Below are 13,743 nucleotides of genomic sequence, written 5' to 3' on the forward strand. Positions count from 1 at the left end.
ATGGATGGCTCTGGGTTGGGATTTCTGCATTCATGATATATTTGTTCTATATCTGCTATAGGCCTATGGGTTTCATTCTGATTTCTGTACTGGGCCAAGGCCCAAATAAGTCTGACTCTGAGGTTTGATCTGTTTTGGGCTATGGTTGGGTTATGTTACATACTGAGTTTACCGAACTCACACTTTATTTTCATCTCTGCAGGAAATCCCCAACCATAGTGGGCTTGGAGCTGTGACGGATTCGGAGTGGCCACATCATCTGCAAAGTTGATTTTTCTAAGTTAGTTTTTTATTATTATTTTATATTCTGATTTAATTTTGGGTTTTAAGTTGTAATAAGGCCGCTATTTAAATTTCTTTTTCCGCTATGGTTTTACTTTCTAATTATATTTATACTATGTCGAAACTACTAGTGTTAGGCTACGCGGGTTTTCAAAATTAATGAACGTTTTCCAAGATTCAGCTATTGTTTTTACAAAGACCACCCCAATCACTTAAACAAACGAATGCATACTAAGTCCTAAGTACATGGACACGTCAGATCTGGCCATAACGTTTGGGCCAGGTTTGGGGTGTTACATTTTCCATTGAAGAGAGCTTGTTGTTTATGGTGTTTAATGATGAAAAATAAATATATGTTGTTAGATTATCATGTTTAATTAAGTGATTTTTAGTAAAAATACCTATTTGGGATTAAATTGTGAATTTTGTAAATTGAGGGGTCAAAATGTGAAATAAATGAAACAAATGGCTGCTAGGGACCTTGGTGAAATTCGGTCAAGCATGGGTGTGGTGAAATTTTGAATAATTTGTGTTTTGTGAAATAGGGACTAAATTGTGAAAAATGTGAAATGTCAGGGGCAAAAGTGTAATTGGCTCATTTATGTGTTTTTGAATGAATTTGAATAAATATATGATTAAATAAGTCAAATTTGTTTTAATTTAGATCAAGAAAAGAGGAAATCTAATTTGGATCGGGGGAAATCTAAAGTTGTCGAATAGTCACTCTGGTTCGTTCGTGTTTGTCCGAGATAAGTTCATAAGTAAATAAATGTCATTAATTTCCAATGTATATGAATTATAAGTGCAGAATTGAATTATTAAAAATATTTTTGTATATTTCGAATTTAATTTAAGCATGGGAGAATTAATTAAGAGCTTGAATCGATCGAATTACGACGTCCAAAAGCCCTGTACGAACCTTAGGAATAGTTAGGATACATATGTCATGACATAGAATTCCAACATGTGATTTCGTGTAAGACCATGTCTGGGAAGTTGGCATCGACTTGAGATCTACGTGTAAAACCATGTCTGGGACATAGGCATCGTATATGATTTCGTGTATGACCTTGTCTGGGACAGTGGCATCAATATTTGATTACATGTAAGACCACGTCTGGGACGCTGGCATTGTACAGGCTTTTCGAGTTATCCGAGTATCCTATCTGATTCCGAAAGGTTCAACGGGCAATGATACGGTAAAACCGAATGTGAGTTTGAATTAAACGATTCAGGTATGTTTGATTTTATATGAAGTTGTGAAATAAAGGTAAGTGTTGTTGTATAATATGATAATGTGAATTAATTGTTTAAATGTGATTATAAATACATGTGTTTGAGATTGGAAGTTTTCGGCCTACTTAAAATAATCATACTAATGTTCATTTAATAATTTATTTGCTTATGACTTACTAAGCTATTTAAGCTTACTGTGTGTTCGTTCGTTGTTTTAGTTGTTTTATAGATTTTGGAAACTAGTTACGAGCTCAGGGATCATCAAGAAAATCCGTCACACTATCGATTAGTATTTCGGTATTTTTAAAGCTTGATCTTTGAACATATGGCATGTATAGGCTACCGATTGTTGTTGTCCATTTTGAAGTTGTACATATGTAAAGTAATGTGAAATGGCTAGTAATGATGCTTATGTTTATGCATTTTTGGTTATGGTATAAGTTCATGTTGGGAATTATGTTTCATGAAATATGTTTGTGGTGTGCTCGATATATGATTTGGTATGAAGTAATGATAAGTATGGTTTATAATTAGCTCATCTTGGTAAGATTGTTAATTGGTATGATATGCATTTGTGGTTGTTATAATTTGGCTCAAGTGGATTAAGTATGGTTGTTGGATGTGTTTTGGGTATGGTTTATTATTGATTTACATTTGGACAGTAATTTGTTTATTTATTAGTTTGGGAAATGGCAGTGATGAGCTGTTATATTTGGTTGATGATTGATAAATGAATACATATGTGCCTATGTCATCAATTTCGGTGATTTGGGATGTAAAGGTCAAATTGATATATATATCTGTTATTGTATGTTCGGCTATGATATTTGACAATTTATGTTTGGTTTACGATGGCAAGAATGGATATGTTTTAACTGTTATATCGAAGTCATATAAATGACCGAATATATATATAAATTGATTTAGTTTTTTATATGAAATTTTGGCATGATTTATAGCATATGGAATTGACATGTTTTGATTTGGCTAAATTACATGAAAAATGATTAATATTAGTCAAGTGAGCAATGTATGAATTGGTTATGTTGCAAGTGAAATTCGGTCATTTAGATATGCTTGTATGTATTTGTAAAATTTTGCTTAGTTAACCATGAGGTATAGTTCAACTTAGTCTAATATGTGCATGTGGGAAAGCTTATAAATGAATGTATTGTTGTAAGTTGAGTACATGATAATGAATTATGATTAATGATTATTTTAAGAGTTCAAATGCCATGTTATGTAGTTAATATGTTCGGCTAATAGAAATATAAAGTATATGCGATATGATATGTTTTATGTTAATGAGATCAGTAAAATGATTAAATAAATATTATTGATATGTTTAATTTCTAAAGCATGATTAGTATATGTTTTATAAGTGGTAAAAATCATGTTGGTTTTTGTTTGGTTAAGTAATGCAAATGTATGAATATTATAATTTGAGAACTATATGGTTTAAATTAATATGGTCTTATACGCATAGTCTTGTGATGAGTTAAAATGGCTAGGCATATTTGGTTTGGATTGGTTTTTCAGCATTCACATTAGGTATGCTATGAAATGTCTTTGATGTTCGAAAATGATTAAAGATATTACAGTGGAATGCACTTGAATTAGTAATGCACATGATTATATTTGATTAATTGGTAATGTTTAAAAATGTCTCACGTATGAATATTTTATGAGACATATGTGGTAAGGTTTGATACATATTAATTGAATTGAAATATTAATTTGACAAAAAGATAATGATATTGATATGGTTTAATTTTATAGCATGGATTATTTTTGTAATATGATTAATAATGTATGTTCCATTTATATTGGCCATGTGCTTTTTATATGCAGACTTGACTTATATGTGTAACAGCCCGATTTTAGACCTAGTCGGAACAGTGGTTTCGGAATCTCTATTCCAGGGTCAGAGAAATTATTTTAATGTTATTTTATGTGTTATAGCATGATTATATGAGTGCACGAATATTTTGGTGAAATAATTTTAGCGATTTCATGCTTAATTGTGAAAAAGGACTAAATCGCATAAAGGGAAAAAGTTGTGATTTGCTAGCTAAATATGTTAAATTGCTAGAGAACCATAATTGGGGGTGTTTAAAGTGCAAATAGACCTATTCTATAGGCTTGGCCGGCCATAGAGACAAATAGGAGTGGAAAAGTCAAAGTTAGGTGTAGTTAGTAGCTTAATTTTGACTAAAAATAAAACAAAAAGAAAAAAGGTGCCATCTTTACATCTTTCTTCCTTCCTCCACCGAAAATACCAGCAAAATAGGCATTTTGAGAGCTCAAAATTTCAACAACTTCCATCCCTTACAAGTGATTTTGATGATCATTTTTGTTGGTTTTTGTGTTTTTGGGACCCTTGTAGCATGAGCTAACTAAAGGTGGGGCTATTTTACAAAATGGATGAAAATCTAGGGTTTTTCATGATAGCATCTATGATATTTGCTGCAATTTTATGGAAGAAAATGAATCTTAGTTGTTTAATAAACAACTTTTGTGAAGTGGTGTTCATGAAAAACACCTAAAAAGGACTAGTTTGTAGTAATTGTAAAATAGATAGTAATGTGGTGAAACAATGGAAATTTTGGGTTGCTATAAGAGTAAAAAAGGGTTCGGCTAGGCTTAAGACATGAAGAAATTTGATAAAAATCAATTTTCGAGCCTAGGGGTAAAATGATCATTTTGTGAAAGTTTAGAGGCAAAATGGTCATTTTTCCAAAAATGTGAATTTTTTATTGTCTAAATTTATTTAGTGATTAAATGAGTGAATTTCATCATTTTAGATCAAGGAACCGAGATTCGGGCTTAAATCGAAAAGTACGAGGTTATGGACTAAAATGGCATAATTAGCCGAAATTACATTCGTGGTAAGTTCGTATGATTAAATAAGCATAATATCCATGCTATTGTTAATATACTTGAAAATATATCTTGCTATGATTGTATTAAATTTTATGTTGATAATATTGTATATGAGAAAGTGATGCCAAATTGTTAATAACATTTATGTGTTGATTGAATGCTTGGAAATTTGATGGAATATGATATTCCACTGGAACGAGTAAGTTGTATGTAAATAATGCAAATTAAATGTTATCATGTATTATATCATTAGTTCGGCATGAATTGTTGAGTTGTGATAAGAACGTGAATTATAAGAATTATTGTAACAAAGACTTCTGGTTGAACATTTGGAATAGACTTGATTATTCATACCATGAAATTGGGTGATATGTGTGCTAGTGTAAGACATGTCTGAGACATGCATCGACCACATTATGAGAGCCAGTGTAAGACATGTCTGGGACATGTATCGGCCTCGAGATATACAAGCTAGTGTAAGACCTCTCTGGCACATGGCGTTAGCTTGTTGTTTGTTAGTGTAAGACCTGTCTAAGACATGGCATCGACACCGATAGATGAGAGCCAGCATAAGACCTGTTTGGGACACGGCATCGGCCTTGATATATGAAATTCAGTGTAAAACTTATCTAGGACATGGCATCAACTTTGATGTGTTAGCTAGTATAAGACCATGTCTAGGACATGGCGTTGGCATCTTATCCCATGTTTGGGGCTAATGAATATCATGTATTGTTCCAAATGGTTCAACGGGAAATTTATGGTTTAAGTCGCAATGATAGAGCTTATGACTATGTTGTGAGTGGTACAGGAACATACATGAAATTGATGAGATGCAAACTCAATTAATGTTGTTCGATTAGTAAGGAATGAATATGAGCATGTTGAGTAACACAGGTATGTATGCCAAGCTCATGAGAAATGATTTTAGTTCATGATGCACATTTGGTGAAGATGTAAATAGGTAATTCATGCCTATGAGAATCATTTTGTGATGACCTTGTGATTATAAGTCTATACCTATGATGTATAACTATGTATATTTACCAATGTGGTGAAAATAAATTAATAAGGTGTGATAAACTTAGTATCATTAATTTACATTAAAGCAGCTTTGGACGGCAACCGTAGCCCCACTTTGAAAATCCACTAAATATTGTGAAAATTGAGTTATAGGCTAAATAAAATATGAAATTAAAGCTTGATGAGTCTAGTTTCACATAGAAGAAATGATGTAAGAAAAAGAGTTTCATATTCTGAAATATTTAAATTGATGTGAGACATAGCAGAATGATTTTGAAATCCCTTGTCCTGAATTGAGAAAATCATTTAAAATTGTACAAACATAGTTATGGGTTATAATTTATATACTTAGAACTCTTAATAAGTATATTTTCAATAGAAATAGATGGGAACATCATCCGAGTCCCGTATCATGAGATATGTAATTTTTAGTGAAGGGGGGTCGGAACTATCAAACAACAAAAAAGGGGTAAATTTAAGGAATAAACTGTACTTATTGGCTTGACCAAAAATTCTGAAAATTTTATGGTAAGAAGATACCTGAGTCTAGTTTCAAGGAAAATTAGTGGAACTTAATTTGGATTTCTGTAACTCTAGATATAAGAAATTTAGTGACTGTGACTCCAGAAAGCAGCTTGACCTGAGCATAAGTAAAAGTGCAATATGGTTGTATACCTTCAGAAGCAAGTTGATAATTGCTTATTATTTTCATACAGTCTTACTAAGCTATAAAGCTTACCCTCTCATTTCCATTTTTTTTAGCTTTGTTAGGTTAGCTCGGGGTTGGATATCGTCAGAGGCAATATCACACTATCAAGTCACTACCATTGGAATAATGAAGCATATATTAGAAATTTCAAGTGAGTGGCATGTATAGGGATCTAGTTTATTGACATGTATTATTATGCTTTGGCCAAATGTATTGGCTTATATTGAGTTATACGTATATGGCCATGAGATGTGGCTCATATTGATTATGGCTTGTAAACCTAGCTATTCGTGTCATGTCTAATGGTTATGATGTGATTATGTTTGTTTGCCATGCATGGTTTGTAACCATAGTATAATGGTAGAAGTGGTCATCAAAATGACAAGTCTTATGAATGTGAATTAAGGAATCTGGACTTGGTATTGCATGAGTAGATGCATTGCTTGTAATATGGCATGTTAATGTTATGAATATGTCTAAATAAAGAGTGTTTAATCACTAAAATGAGGCCATGCATTGTGGTTTTAATATGTATAAGGTTGTAAGGGTTTATGGGTAACATAAAGGCTTGGAAAATAGCCTAAGTGTTAACTATACGGGCTGAGACACGGTCATGTGTCTCAACTGTATGAGGGACACGGCTTGGAGACACGGGTGTGTGGCCCGATCGTGTGGTTCGACTTGCATACTGACGTCATAAACAAAGAGTTACACAGCCTGAGGACACGGGCATGCCAAAGGCACACGGTCGTGTCCCTATGTCCACACGGGCGTGTAACCCTGTTTTAGGGGAAAATTTTCTAAGTTTTCCTGAAACTTCTCAAGTTCTCAGTTTACTCCCGAATCAGTCTCGATGTATGTTTTGGGCTTCGTAGACCCAAATAAGGGACGACATGCATATGTTTGAAAAGTTTTGAGTTAAAAGAAATTTTATGGCCTAGTATTTGCATGTTTGTGAATGATTAAGTTCGGTAATGCCTAGTACCTTGTTCCAGCATCGGACACGGGTAAAGGGTGTTACAATATGGATGAGTGATTGGTTGCTAATTGAGTACAAAATTATTATAAAGAAGTCGATATAATTTTGTGCATGATTTGTAATAAGTGATTGTGATGAACTGTGCTTATGTTTGGTAATGCCTCATAACCTTAATCTGACGATGGATACGGGTTAGGGGTGTTACATTTGATTTGTATCAGAGCTACAGTTTAGTCGGTTCTAAGACTAATGAAGCACGTATGAGTTTAGCTATACATTCCATATTTATATACTGCGATAGTGTGATGATTCCTCATAATTAAAATGTGTTTTTGTATAGTAAATGGATCCCGATCGAGCCGTAGCAGATGACGTGGAAAGTAATGCACCTACTTCTGCTCAAGGGGTAGTGCAATCTGACTCTAAACCTGTTATGACTAGCCATGAGGGAGAGGCTAAACTAGCCTTCTTCTAGATGATGAATGAGTGGTTCACTCAATATATTAGAACTAATTCAGTTGCTCAACAACCCCCACCCCCGCTTAATCCTCCTCAGATACCTGTAATACCTCAAGTAATTGATCCGATGAGATTAAATAAGCCCCTAGTTGATAAAATCAGAAAACACGGGGCTGAAGAATTCAGAGCCACTGTCGATGATGATGGTGAGCGAGCTGAATTCTGGCTTGATAATACTATTTGTGTGTTTGATGAGTTATCCTTTACCCCTGACGAGTGTATTAAATGTGATGTATCCTTGCTTTGAGATTCTGTATATCACTGGTGGAATACATTGGCTTTGGTGGTTTCAAAAGAACAAGTTACCTGGGAGTTCTTTCAGACTGAATTCTGTAAGAAATACATCATTTAGAGATTCATTGATTAAAAACGCAAAGAATTCCTCAAGTTGAAACAGGATTGTATGGCCGTAACATGAGCGGGAATTTGTGAGACTCAGTAGATATGTCAGGAATGTGTTTCGAATAAAGCTATAATGTGTAAAAGATTTGAAGACGGGTTGAGTGAAGACATTAAGTTGTTAGTCGAGATTCTTGAAATAAAGAGTTTGTGGTACTAGTCGAGCGAGCATGTAAAGCTGAAGTGCTCGGGAAAGAGAAAAGAAAAGCTGACTTTGAAGCTAGAGATTCACGAAAAAGATCGTCGGGTAAAACATTTTAGTCGGCATCAAAGAAATTCTAAGATGACTTTAGTCGTTCAAAGGCTACTGCGGGTTATTCTAGACGGGATCAAGATAGACCACCTATGAGCTCGAGAGCTACCTCAGTAGCTAGTGTTGGTAACATCTAATCGAACCAGCCCTAGTGCAAACACTGCGGTAAACAACATCCCGGTAGTTGTAGATTGAATGATCGGAGTTGCTTTAAATGTGGATCGATGGATCACTTCATTTGTGAATGCCCTGAGTTAGCTGAGCAAAACATAGTGCAGAATACGAGAGCAAGTAACATGTTAGCTTGAGGTAATGTGAGTGGCAGCCAGAGGGTAACTAAAGACAAGGCTGTTAGATTTGAGGCTCATATACCTGCCAGAGCTTATGCTGTCAGCCCTTGTGAAGATGCCTCGTCTCCAGATGTGATTATCGGTACTTTCACTCAATATGATACTAATGTTATTGCATTGATTGATCCTGGATTAACTCATTCTTATGTATGTGAGACTTTAGTATCTAGTAAGACTCTGCCTGTAGAGTTTGCAAAGTTTGTGATTAGAGTATCTTGGTTGATAAAGTATGTAAGAATTATCCGTTAATGATTCGAGATTCATGTTTATTGGCCAATTTGATGTTGTTTCAATTCGATGAATTTGATATAATTCTGGATATGAATTGGCTAACGTTGGATGATGCTATTGTGAACTGCAAACGGAAGACTATTGATTTGCGATGCCAGAATGATGAAATAATCTGGATTGAATCTAATGATCTGAATAGTTTACCGGCAGTGATTTCTTCGATGTTAGTTCAGAAATATGTGAGAAAAGGTTGTGAAGCTTATTTTTCCTATGTACTCAATTCTAAAGTGGCTGAAAAGAAGATTGAATCAGTACCAGTAGTGAGTGAATATCTGAATGTGTTTCTTGAAGAATTAACGGGTTTGCCATCGATCCGAGAAGTAGAGTTTGGTATTGAATTAGTGCCAGAGACAACTCCGATTTCTATAGCTCCGTACAGAACGGCACCGACTGAATTAAAAGAGTTGAAAGCTCAGTTGCAAGAATTGACTGATATAGGCTTCGTGTGACCAAGTTTTCCTCCTTGGGGTGCACCAGTTTTGTTTGTGAAAAAGAAAAACGGAACTATGAGAATGTGCATCGACTACCGATAGCTTAATAAGGTGGCTATAAAAAATAAATATCCTTTGCCACGAATTGATGATTTTTTCAATCAGTTGAAAGGGGCTACAGTGTTGTCAAAGATAGATTTAAGATCAGGTTACTATCAGGTACAAGTTAAAGACTCCGATATGCCAAAAATTGCTTTCCGAACGAGGTACTGACACTATGAGTTTCTGGTTATCCCTTTTGGACTTATTAATGCACCTGCTATTTTTATGGATTTAATGAATCAGATCTTTAAATAGTATTTGAATTGATTTGTGTTTGTGTTTATAGATGACATTTTGATCTATTCTATAACGCCCTGATTTTCGGGATTTTCTGGGTTTCTGTGATTTTTGGTAAATTTTGAAATTTTGGTGTTTTGAATATTGGAATTGTGTTTAAATGTGTTAGTGGGCCTTTAGAAGGCCCAAGCCTAAGTTAAACACGGTAAAATATCAAGGTTGGATATTAAGTGAATAGGAGACTTGGTTAAGTGGGCTTTTAAGAAGAACTTCGTAAATTACGACACAAATAAGGCCTTGGTAAAGTGGCAAGGTGGCGCCACTAAGTTCCTAAAAAAATGGCGTCTGAGAAAGAATTAAAGGTCCAGGGTTCAAGTTGCAAGGTAAGCATATGGTTACTTTTTAATTTTAGGCATATGCCAGGCATGTGATCACTTAAGTGTATTTCGACAAAGGCCTTAGGGAGGTTGGGCCGATTGTTTTAGTTGATATTAGGGTTAGGTTCTTTTCTTTTTCTGTCCTGGAGAATTAGGGTTAGCCATCTGAAAGCTTTCATTGCCATTCATCCTTTCTGAGTTCTCACAAAAGTCGAAAACGTAAATTCCTTCTCCTTGGTGCCAATTTCTTCTTCCTCTCTTTTTCCTCCATTTTTTTCTTCCTTTTTGATTTTTTTTTTTGTAGTCGAAACCTTCTGATCACCTTACTCACCTCCTCTGTCAATCCCATCCTCCACAAAACCTCCATAGCCGATTGCCATAAAAGCCGAAATCCTGAAAACTCACTTCTCGTGCCGATTTCTCCAAGCCAAAATCCTTCAGTTATTTTTGTTCTTTTTGATCAACTTTCATCTTCTCTAAACCCTTAGTATCTATCGACAACATTACTTCAAAGTTATAGCCACAAATCGTCATCTTCTTCATCACTTAAAAAGTCGAAATACCATAGATTTAGGGACTTATAGTCAAAACTTCAGATCTCCTGGATTCGAGTTCTAGTATCATTTAAAGGAAAGATCTGCATCAGATCTGCGTAGAAATCAAAGAGGAATAAGTGGTAAGTGCTCATCACCTCAGATCTAGTCTTATTTTACAATTTAGAAAAGCCGAAGTCCTTAAAATCTAAGGAGGCTGTCGATTTGGGCATAGGGCTTTAAGGGTCTTTAACCGACGATTTCTTTTGCTGATTAGTGTCTTCTAGAGGTTTGATCGAAGGCTTGGATTTGGAACAACTATACTTAGATCTAATCATCGGTTTTCGGCAAAAAGGTAAGATTCTAAAGGCTTTAGGGGCATAGTTCGAATATGGGTTACTGAATATTGGGATTGGTTGTTGTGGGTACAATCTAAGAATTGTGGTAATCAATTGTAGGACATCGTAAGGGATCTCAGTAGCAGTCATCGTGAAACAGGTGTGTATCGGACACCCTCTCATAATTCAATTCGACAAAAGCCGAAATGCTAAAATTCCGGCATTTCGTGGGCTTGTGAGTGCGCGAGTGCTTACAAGATGTTTAGAAATCATTAGATCTGAAATCGCAAAGTGGTAAGTTAGTCGTGTGTGAAATTTCGTGCACTTCAGTAATTAGGCCTCGATAGGCTAAAACTGGGCCGAATAGGCTTACGGGCTCATACTGGTTAATTAATAAAAAATAATAATAAAAATATATAGTATAAAAAATAGGCAATAAGTATGTTCTGTTAGACTGTAGAATCGAAACTGCTTAAACCGGTAAACTGGTCATAAAACTTGAGTTAAATGGGCTTAAATGGCTAATGGACACTGTAGGGCCCATTAGGGGTTTTAGGGCCCAGTAGCTAAGATTGTGAAATTGAGATAAATAAATTACTGTGATGAAAAATGGGCTAGTAAGAACCCTAACATTCATGAGAACCCTTAAAACTGATAAAAGTACTAAAATACCTGTATAGGTGGAAAGTTTACAATTTTACCCTTAGGAGCAAAATTACTGATATACCCCTAGGGTTAAGGTTGACCTGAATGCATGTTTGACTGTTACTATTTACTGCATGCCATGTTATTATTATCTGATGCATGGGACTGGGTTATTGATGGAGGAAGTACTGAAAGTGGCTTGACCACGTACTGGAGGCTTTGCCTCAACTTACTGATATTTGAGCAGCTATGCTGCAACTGTGGAGTGTAGGGCTGGGTGGGTTGAGCTATTCCCCACATGGAGTGGAGGGCTGGTACGGGTGGAGTGTAGCGGTTGGTTATAGTCTGGGTTGGGCTTACATACACGAATATGTATGTTCTGTTCTGGAATGGGCCTATGGGCCATACTATTATCTAAAAAGGGGCTAAGGCCCAGTTTACTGTATTCTGAAAAGGGCTTGGCCCAGTACCCGCTGTTATCTGAATAGGGCTTAGGCCCAATGGGCTTGAGCTGACTTGGGCTTTGGATGGGTTTTCCATACACACTGAGTTTTCCATACTCACCCCCTTTCTCTTCCATCCTTGCAGGTGAGCCCTAGTTGGTGGACTTGGAGCTGTGCGGGAATTAGAGTGGCCACGAAGATTAAATTTCTGGTTTTTAAATAAGTTTCAATTAGCTTCCTTTTAAATTTTGCATTTATTTTTGATCTTTTCTATTTTGGTTAAAGTTGTAATAAGGCCGCTCTATTATTTTTATTTTGGGTTTTTAAATTACTTAAATCGTTTTCAACTTGAGATTCACATCACTTAAATTGATTCCTTAAAATTGGTTAGCTCTAGAGCGCGTTTTATAAAAGTTACTTATTTTCAAAATATCATGATAACCGAGCAAAGCTTCCGCAACGTAAATGTTTTCAAAGGAAATAAATATTTTAAATAGACTTAAACTTAATTTGTTGTTCGTGGACAAGTAATAAGCTTAAAGTGTGGCAATGGATGTGTTCATGTCTAGGATGGGATCATGGAAGAGCTAGGTACTTAAGTAGTCTAATTGACTCACCTCCTCTTTCCTTGAATCCTACCTGGTGTGTAGTATCCATTCACTTTAAGCCATAACAAAGAAGGTTCAATTTTTCGATACTTAACTGTTTTTAAAATAACATGTTTCTGCCGCTACAAAGGTTTACAAGTTTTCAAAGTTTCCCATAAGATTTTACAAGGTTGTTAACAATGTTTTGATTATTACAATGAATCACGTTTTGGAATAAAACTAAGGCTAAGGTTTTATACAAGTTTAAACGATAAAAGTTTCTAAACATCAAGAAGGGTTTTCAATGAAAACATGGTTTTCGAAAAACACTTCAATGTGACACACCAGACTTGGCCATACTGCCTAGGCTGGGTTTGGGGTGTTACATATTCCCATGATAAATCTGAGCACACCGAACATCTGAGAATTGTGCTACAAGCTTTGCAAGATAAACAGTTGTATGCAAAGTTTAGTAAATGTGAGTTCTGGCTGTGTAAAGTTGGTTTCTTGGGACATATTGTATCAGCATCGAGCATTCGGGTTGATCCGAGCAAGATTTCGACAATACTAGATTGGAAGCCTCCAAGAAATGGTTCCAAAGTCCGAAGCTTTTTAGGACTTGCTGGTTATTACAGATGGTTTGTAAAAGGATTTTTTATGATTGCAATGTCGATGACGAGACTGCTTCAGAAAGATGTTAAGTTCAAATGGTTAGAAAAGTGCCAGTAAAGTTTTGATCAGTTGAAAGTTTTGTTAACCGAAGCTCCGGTGCTAATTCAACCAGAGTCGGGTAAAGAACTTGTCATTTATAGTGATGAATCTTTGAATGGTTTGGGTTGTGTTTTGATGTAGGAAGGCAAAGTCATAGCTTATGCCTCGAGGCAGTTAAAGCTGCACGAAAAGAACTACCTGACACACGACCTAGAATTGGCAGCTATTGTGTTTGACTAAAGATTTGGCGCCACTATCTATTCGGTGAGAAATGTAATGTCTATTCTGATCAGAAAAGCTTAAAATATTTGATGACTCAAAAAGATCTGAATCTACGACAGTGAAGATGCTTAGAGTTGTTAAAAGATTATGAGCTTGTAATTGACTACCATCCAGGAAAGGCCAATGTTGTTGC

Source organism: Gossypium hirsutum, chromosome A12 (assembly GCF_007990345.1).
Source record: "Gossypium hirsutum isolate 1008001.06 chromosome A12, Gossypium_hirsutum_v2.1, whole genome shotgun sequence".
In the NCBI taxonomy this organism is placed as follows: domain Eukaryota; kingdom Viridiplantae; phylum Streptophyta; class Magnoliopsida; order Malvales; family Malvaceae; genus Gossypium; species Gossypium hirsutum.